Here is an 8,049-nt window from a genome sequence, read left to right on the forward strand (position 1 = left end):
GAGGGGAAAGTGACCGGATTGCAGTGGATCCCTTAGAGCAGCAGCAAGGAAGGCAAGCAAAAACCAAGATGGCGTCGGAAGGTGGCAGTTTTACATGGGGCCCTGAACAACAAGAGTTCTTGAAATGCTGTGTGGAAGAACTCAAAAAGGAAATGAAGAAAGAGCTATTGGCCCCGATATTACAGGCGATCAAAGGGCTAAAGGATGAGCAAAAGACCCAGGAGCGGGAGCTTCGGGTCGTGAAGGCAAAGGCTGCCGAGAATGAGGACGACATACAGGGCCTGGTGGTGAAGACGGAGATGCACGAGGCACACCATAAACGATGTGTGGAAAGACTGGAGGTGCTGGAGAACAACGCGAGGAGGAATAACTTAAGGATTCTTGGTCTTCCTGAAGGTGCGGAGGGAGCGGACGTCGGGGCATATGCGAGCACGATGCTGCACTCGTTAATGGGAGCGGAGGCCCCGGCGGGCCCACTGGAGGTGGAGGGAGCATACGGAGTGATGGCGCGAGGACCGAGAGCAGGAGAAATTCCTAGAGCCATAGTGGTGAGATTCCTCCGTTTTAAGGATAGAGAGATGGTCCTTAGATGGGCAAAGAAAACTCGGAGCAGTAAGTGGGAGAACGCGGTGATCCGCGTATACCAAGACTGGAGTGCGGAGGTGGCGAGAAGGAGGGCGAGCTTTAATCGGGCCAAGGCGGTGCTTCACAAAAAGAAGATAAAATTCGGGATGCTGCAACCGGCAAGACTGTGGGTCACATACCAAGGGAGGCACCACTACTTTGAGACGGCGGATGAGGCGTGGACTTTTATCATGGAAGAAAAATTGGAATGATCGGGTTATTAAAAAGAACGTTTGAAACAAAGTGGTGGGGCGAGTATGGGGGGCGAAGTGGGGGGTAAAAAGGGGGGAAAGAGGAGTTTTATGTTATTAATCCTGCGATGTGGTAACTTTTCTCTCTTCCACAGGTGGTGGTGGGGGGAGGAAAGGAGGTGGAGGAGATGGGGCGTTGGCCATTGGGGGCGGGGCCAAGGGGGAAGCGCGGGCTTGGTTCCCGCGCTATGATAATCATGGCGGGAATAGGGAAGCAGGAAGGAGGGGGCGTCGCATGGTGCGAGCCGAGGTCACGGGGGGAAGCCGAGGTCGGCCAGAGTTTGCTGACTTCTGGGAGCAACATGGGGGGTGTAACTACGCTAGTGGGGGATCTAGCTGGGGGGGGCGGGGGGGGGGAGGGGGGAATTATTGGGTTGCTGCTGCTGGGGAGAGGGGGGAGCTGGTATGGGGTGGGGTGGGCGGGGGGGCACCGCCTGGGGGAGATACAGCTGTGTGGGAACCGGGGGAGGAGCTGGAAAAAGGGGATGGCTAATCGACAAGGGGGGTGGTAAAAAGCCCCCCAACCCGGCTGATCACGTGGAATGTGAGAGGGCTGAACGGGCCGATAAAAAGGGCAAGGGTACTCGCACACCTTAAGAAACTTAAGGCAGACGTGGTTATGTTACAGGAGACGCACTTGAAACTGATAGACCAGGTTAGACTATGCAAAGGATGGGTGGGGCAGGTGTTTCATTCGGGGCTAGATGTGAAAAACAGGGGGGTGGCTATATTAGTGGGGAAGCAGGTCATGTTTGAGGCAAAGACTATAGTGGCGGATAGCGGGGGCAGATACGTGATGGTGAGTGGCAAATTACAGGGGGAGACGGTGGTTTTGGTAAACGTATATGCCCCGAACTGGGATGATGCCAATTTTATGAGGCGTATGCTAGGACGCATCCCGGACCTAGAGGTGGGAAAGTTGGTAATGGGGGGAGATTTCAATACAGTGTTGGAACCAGGGCTGGACAGGTCGAGGTCCAGGACTGGAAGGAGGCCGGCAGCAGCCAAGGTGCTTAAAGATTTTATGGAGCAAATGGGAGGAGTAGACCCGTGGAGATTTAGCAGACCTAGGAGTAAGGAGTTTTCGTTTTTCTCCTATGTCCACAAAGTCTATTCGCGAATAGACTTTTTCGTTTTGGGAAGGGCGTTGATCCCGAACGGAGGGGAACGGAGTATACGGCTATAGCCATTTCGGATCTCGCTCCACACTGGGTGGACTTGGAGATTGGGGAGGAAACAGAAGGGCGCCCACCCTGGAGAATGGACATGGGATTAATGTCAGATGAGGGTGTGTGTCTAAGGGTGAGGGGGTGCATTGAAAAGTACTTGGAACTCAATGATAATGGGGAGGTCCAGGTGGGAGTGGTCTGGGAGGCGCTGAAGGCAGTGGTTAGAGGGGAGCTGATATCAATAAGGGCACATGAAGGAAAGCAGGAGAGTAGGGAACGGGAGCGGTTGCTGCAAGAACTTCTGAGGGTGGACAGGCAATATGCGGAGGCACCGGAGGAGGGACTGTACAGGGAGAGGCAAAGGCTACACGTAGAATTTGACTTGCTGACAACGGGTACTGCAGAAGCATAGTGGAGGAAGGCACAGGGTGTACAGTACGAATATGGGGAGAAGGCGAGCAGGTTACTGGCCCACCAATTGAGGAAAAGGGGAGCAGCGAGGGAAATAGGGGGAGTGAGGGATGAGGAAGAAGAGATGGAGCGGGGAGCGGAGAGAGTGAATGGAGTGTTCAAGGCATTTTATAAAAGATTATACGAAGCTCAACCCCTGGATGGGAGGGAGAGAATGATGGGCTTTCTGGACCAGCTGGAATTTCCTAAGGTGGAGGAGCAGGAGAGGGTGGGACTGGGAGCACAGATCGAAATAGAGGAAGGAGTGAAAGGAATTAGGAGCATGCAGGCGGGGAAGGCTCTGGGACCGGATGGATTTCCAGTTGAATTTTATAGGAAATATGTGGACTTGCTCGCCCCGCTACTGATGAGGACCTTTAATGAGGCAAAGGAAAGGGGACAGCTGCCCCCGACTATGTCTGAGGCAACGATATCGCTTCTCCTAAAGAAGGAAAAGGACCCGCTGCAATGCGGGTCCTATAGACCTATTTCCCTCCTAAATGTAGACGCTAAGATTCTGGCCAAGGTAATGGCAATGAGGATAGAGGACTGTGTCCCGGGGGTGGTCCACGAGGACCAAACTGGGTTTGTGAAGGTGAGACAGCTGAATACGAATATACGGAGGCTGCTAGGGGTAATGATGATGCCCCCACCAGAGGGGGAAGCGGAGATAGTGGTGGCGATGGATGCCGAGAAAGCATTTGATAGAGAGGAGTGGGATTACTTGTGGGAGGTGCTGAGGAGATTTGGTTTTGGAGATGAGTATGGTAGATGGGTACAGCTGTTGTATAGGGCCCCGATGGCGAGTGTGGTTACGAATGGACAGGGATCTGCATACTTTCGGCTCCATCGAGGGACAAGGCAGGGATGCCCTCTGTCCCCATTATTGTTTGCACTGGCGATTGAGCCCCTGGCAATAGCATTGAGGGGTTCCAGGAAGTGGAGGGGAGTACTCAGAGGAGAAGAACACCGGGTATCTCTGTATGCGGATGATTTGTTGTTATATGTAGCGGACCCGGCGGAGGGGATGCCAGAGATAATGTGGACACTTCGGGAGTTTGGAGAATTTTCAGGATATAAACTGAACATGGGGTAAAGTGAGTTGTTTGTGGTGCATCCAGGGGCGCAGAGCAGAGAAATAGAGGATTTACCGTTGAGGAAGGTAACGAGGGACTTTCGTTACTTGGGGATCCAGATAGCCAAGAATTGGGGTACATTGCATAGGTTAAATTTAACGCGGTTGGTGGAACAAATGGAGGAGGACTTCAAGAGATGGGACATGGTGTCCCTGTCATTGGCAGGGAGGGTGCAGGCGGTTAAAATGGTAGTCCTCCCGAGATTCCTCTTTGTGTTTCAGTGCCTCCCGGTGGCGATCACGAAGGCTTTTTTCAAAAGGATTGAAAAGAGTATCATGAGTTTTGTGTGGGCCGGGAAGACCCCGAGAGTGAGGAAGGGATTTTTAGTGTAGTAGGGATAGGTCGGGGGGGGGGGGCTGGCACTACCGAGCCTAAGTGGGTACTACTGGGCCGCCAATATCTCAATGGTGAGTAAGTGGATGGGAGAAGAGGAGGGTGCGGCGTGGAAGAGACTGGAGAGGGCGGCCTGTAGGGGGACTAGTCTACAAGCTATGGTGACAGCCCCATTGCCGCTCTCACCGAAGAAATACACCACAAGCCTGGTGGTGGTGGCTACTTTGAAAATTTGGGGACAGTGGAGACGGCATAGGGGAAAGACGGGAGCCTTGGTGGGGTCCCCGATAAGAAATAATCATAGGTTTGCCCCGGGGAGAATGGATGGGGGATTTGGAATATGGCAAAGAGCAGGAGTAACACAATTGAAAGATCTGTTTGTGGATGAGAAGTTTGCAAGTCTGGGAGCGCTGACCGAGAAATATGGGTTGCTCCAAGGGAATGCATTCCGGTATATGCAACTAAGGGCTTTTGCGAGGCAACAGGTGAGGGAATTCCCGCAGCTCCCGACGCAGGAGGTGCAGGACAGAGTGATCTCAAAGACATGGGTGGGGGACGGTAAGGTGTCAGATATATATAGGGAAATGAGGGACGAGGGGGAGATTATGGTAGATGAGCTGAAAGGGAAATGGGAAAAAGAGCTGGGGGAGGAGATTGAGGAGGGGCTGTGGGCGGATGCCCTAAGTAGGGTAAACTCATCGTCCTCGTGTGCCAGGCTAAGCCTGATACAATTTAAGGTGTTACACAGGGCGCATATGACTGGAGCACGGCTCAGTAAATTTTTTGGGGTGGAAGATAGGTGTGCGAGATGCTCGAGAAGCCCAGCAAATCACACCCACATGTTCTGGTCATGTCCGGCACTGCAGGGGTTTTGGGTGGGGGTGACAAAGGTGCTTTCGAAAGTAGTGGGGGTCCGGGTCGAACCAAGCTGGGGGTTGGCTATATTTGGGGTTGCAGAAGAGCCGGGAGTGCAGGAGGCGAGAGAGGCTGATGTTTTGGCCTTTGCGTCCCTAGTAGCCCGGTGCAGGATACTGTTGATGTGGAAGGAAGCCAAGCCCCCGGGGGTGGAGACCTGGATAAATGACATGGCAGGGTTTATAAAGCTGGAACGGATTAAGTTCGTCCTAAGGGGATCAGCTCAAGGGTTCACCAGGCGGTGGCAACCGTTCGTCGAATACGTCACAGAATGATAGAGGGAATGGAAAAGAAGAAGGCAGCAGCAGCAGCCCTGGGGGGGGGGGGGGGGGGGGGGGGGGGGGCGGGGGGAGGAACCAGAAGGACTCTCAGGTCCGTTAATATATATGTATATGTATAGGTTGTTGCTATAGTTAATTGTATATTGGACTGTCAAATCATATTTTTGGAGAGTGTTTATCTGAGACGAGGCAGTTGCCATTTAGAGTTAGTTTTCGTTTTTTGTTAGATATTATTTATTTTTTGTTTATAAAACAGGCCATTGTTATTTATACTGTTATATTACTGTGTAAAGGATACACAATGTACTGTGATGGTTGGCCAAAAAGTTTCAATTAAAAAAATATATATTTTTTTTAAAAAGTAGGTGCTATTCAGGGTCAAACTAATATTTCAAGTTATTCCTGGTATAACCTATATCTACAAAGAAGTAAAAGATCTTGCTTCTGGAGTGCCTTTCGAGTTGATCAGACCTTTGTGACCCCCTTCCAAATCTCTCTTCTTATCTGTGGGTGTTCTCAGTAGTTTAGATTCTCTGTTCGGCTCCTCAGTACTGCAGTCCCCATGCACCGAAGTAGTTGTAAAAGCTCATGCTGGTAATTAGCGATTCAGGGTATTTATTACCCTTCTAGCAGCCTTACCGTTTACATGGCGTTCTCCTGAAGTAATATCTTCTGCTTATTGATATATATATTTTGTCAATTTCTTAACATATGTTTAATTCTGCTGAAGCGTAAGTACACCTCTTTTTAATGTGGTGTTAATATGACCTTAGCTTGTCAGACTTTTACCTAAAGAGTGATACATCTGACCTTAGCTTGTCAGATCACTGGCAGGGAAGCTTCCTGCTAATTATTTTGTTGTATTTCAGTTTTTTAACCCCTTATCATTTTTAAACATTGCACTTTGTCATATTCCTTTCAAATGTTTCAAATGACATTCTTTCTATTTTACTATTTTACAAAAGTGTTGGTTGCTTTTTGGGAAGAAATTGTACCATAGCAAAGGCAACTGTTATATCCAGATTTCCACTTTTAACTCGTGTCATTAAGTTTCTATCTTTCACAAATAAACATTATTTCAAGTAATTCAAATTTAAGACTCTGGCAACTCCAATCAATTGCTTGCTAAAATAATTACCTTCTATCAAAGGGACTTGTTCCCTTTATGTAACTTAAAATTTAACTTTGCTAGAATTTCTCTAACTTTAAGAAAGGTATTGGGTTACAGCACGAGTTGTTGCGAGGTGTTATCTCAAAGCCTGTGTGATAATAACTGTCTGCAGTCTGAAACCTTTTGCTGCTGTTAACCCTTTGAGAGACTTCTGCTTTAACTTCTCTATATTATTTTTAAGCATTGCATTTTCTCATATTCCTTCGGGTTCATCATCAGACCTTCATATATCAATTGACATTCTTCCCATTTTAATTTACAGGTGTTAGTGTGGCTCAGTGGTTACATTCTTATCTCTAAAGTCAGCAGGTTGTGGGTTCAAATCCACCTCCAGAAACATGAGCATCAAATCCAGGTTGATGATCTGATGCAGTCCTGAGGGAGCACTGCACTGTCAAAGGTCCCGTCTTCCAGATCAGATCTTCAACTCTGGCCCCATCTGCTCTCAGTTGGGTGTAAAAGTTTCCATGATGTTATTCCAAAGAGCAGGGGGGTTCGCCCTGGTTTACTGCTTAATATTTATCCCTCAACAAACATGACTGAACAGATTCTCTGGTCACAGTCACATTTCTGTTTGTGGGACCTTGGTGGATTGGCTGTGCTAAATTGCCCCTTAGTGTCCAAAGGTGAAGTGGGGTTACAGGGAAAGGGTGGGGGAAGTGCACCTGAGTGGGGTGCTCTTTTGTAGTATTGGTGGAAGCTCGATGGCCGAATAGCCTCCTTCTGCACTGCAGGGATTCTATGATGCTGCCAGACCTGTTGAGTTAATTTAGCATTTTCTGCTTTTATTCTATATTACACACCCTTTTAATCCACTGATTATATTTATTGAACCACTGTACCATCAACTACCAGGAACAGTGTGTTGATGTTTCAGCTATTCTGGCCTTGGGTGACTGTGTGGAGTTTGTACATTCTCCCCATGTCTTTGTGGGTTCCCTCCGGGTGTCCCAGTTTTCACTCGCTGTCCAAAGATGTGGTTAGGTGGATTGGCTGTGCTAAATTGCCCCTTAGTGTCCAAAAAAAAGTTAGGTGGAGTTACTGGGTTACGGGGATAGGGTGGAGGCATGGGCTTAAGTAGGGTGCTCTTTCCAAGGACCAGTGCAGGCTCGATGGGCGAATGGCCTCCTTCTGCACTGTAAATTCTATGATTCAGTATGATTTTCTCTCTGTCTGATCCAATGGGTCTGTCTGGTAATATTTCCCTGATGGTGTCACAGTGGTTAGCACTGTTGCTTCATAGCACCAGGGTCCCGTGTTCAAATCCCACTTGGGTCACTGTCTGTTCAGATTCTTCCCGTGTCTGCATGGGTTTCCTCCGGGTGCTCCGGTTTCCTCCCACAAGTCCTCAAAGATGTACTTGTTAGGTGAATTGGACAGTCTGAATTCTCCCTGTGTACCCGAACACACACCAGTGTGGCGACCAGGGGCTTTTCACAGTAACTTCATTGCAGAGTTAATGTAAGCCTATTTGTGACAATAATAATAATAGAACATAGAACAATACAGCGCAGTACAGGCCCTTCGGCCCACGATGTTGCACCGAAACAAAAGCCATCTAACCTACACTATGCCATTATCATCCATATGTTTATCCAATAAACTTTTAAATGCCCTCAATGTTGGCGAGTTCACTACTGTTGCAGGTAGGGCATTCCACGGCCTCATTACTCTTTGCGTAAAGAACCTAGCTCTGACCTCTGTCCTATATCTATTACC

Source organism: Scyliorhinus torazame, chromosome 5 (assembly GCF_047496885.1).
Source record: "Scyliorhinus torazame isolate Kashiwa2021f chromosome 5, sScyTor2.1, whole genome shotgun sequence".
NCBI lineage: Eukaryota > Metazoa > Chordata > Chondrichthyes > Carcharhiniformes > Scyliorhinidae > Scyliorhinus > Scyliorhinus torazame.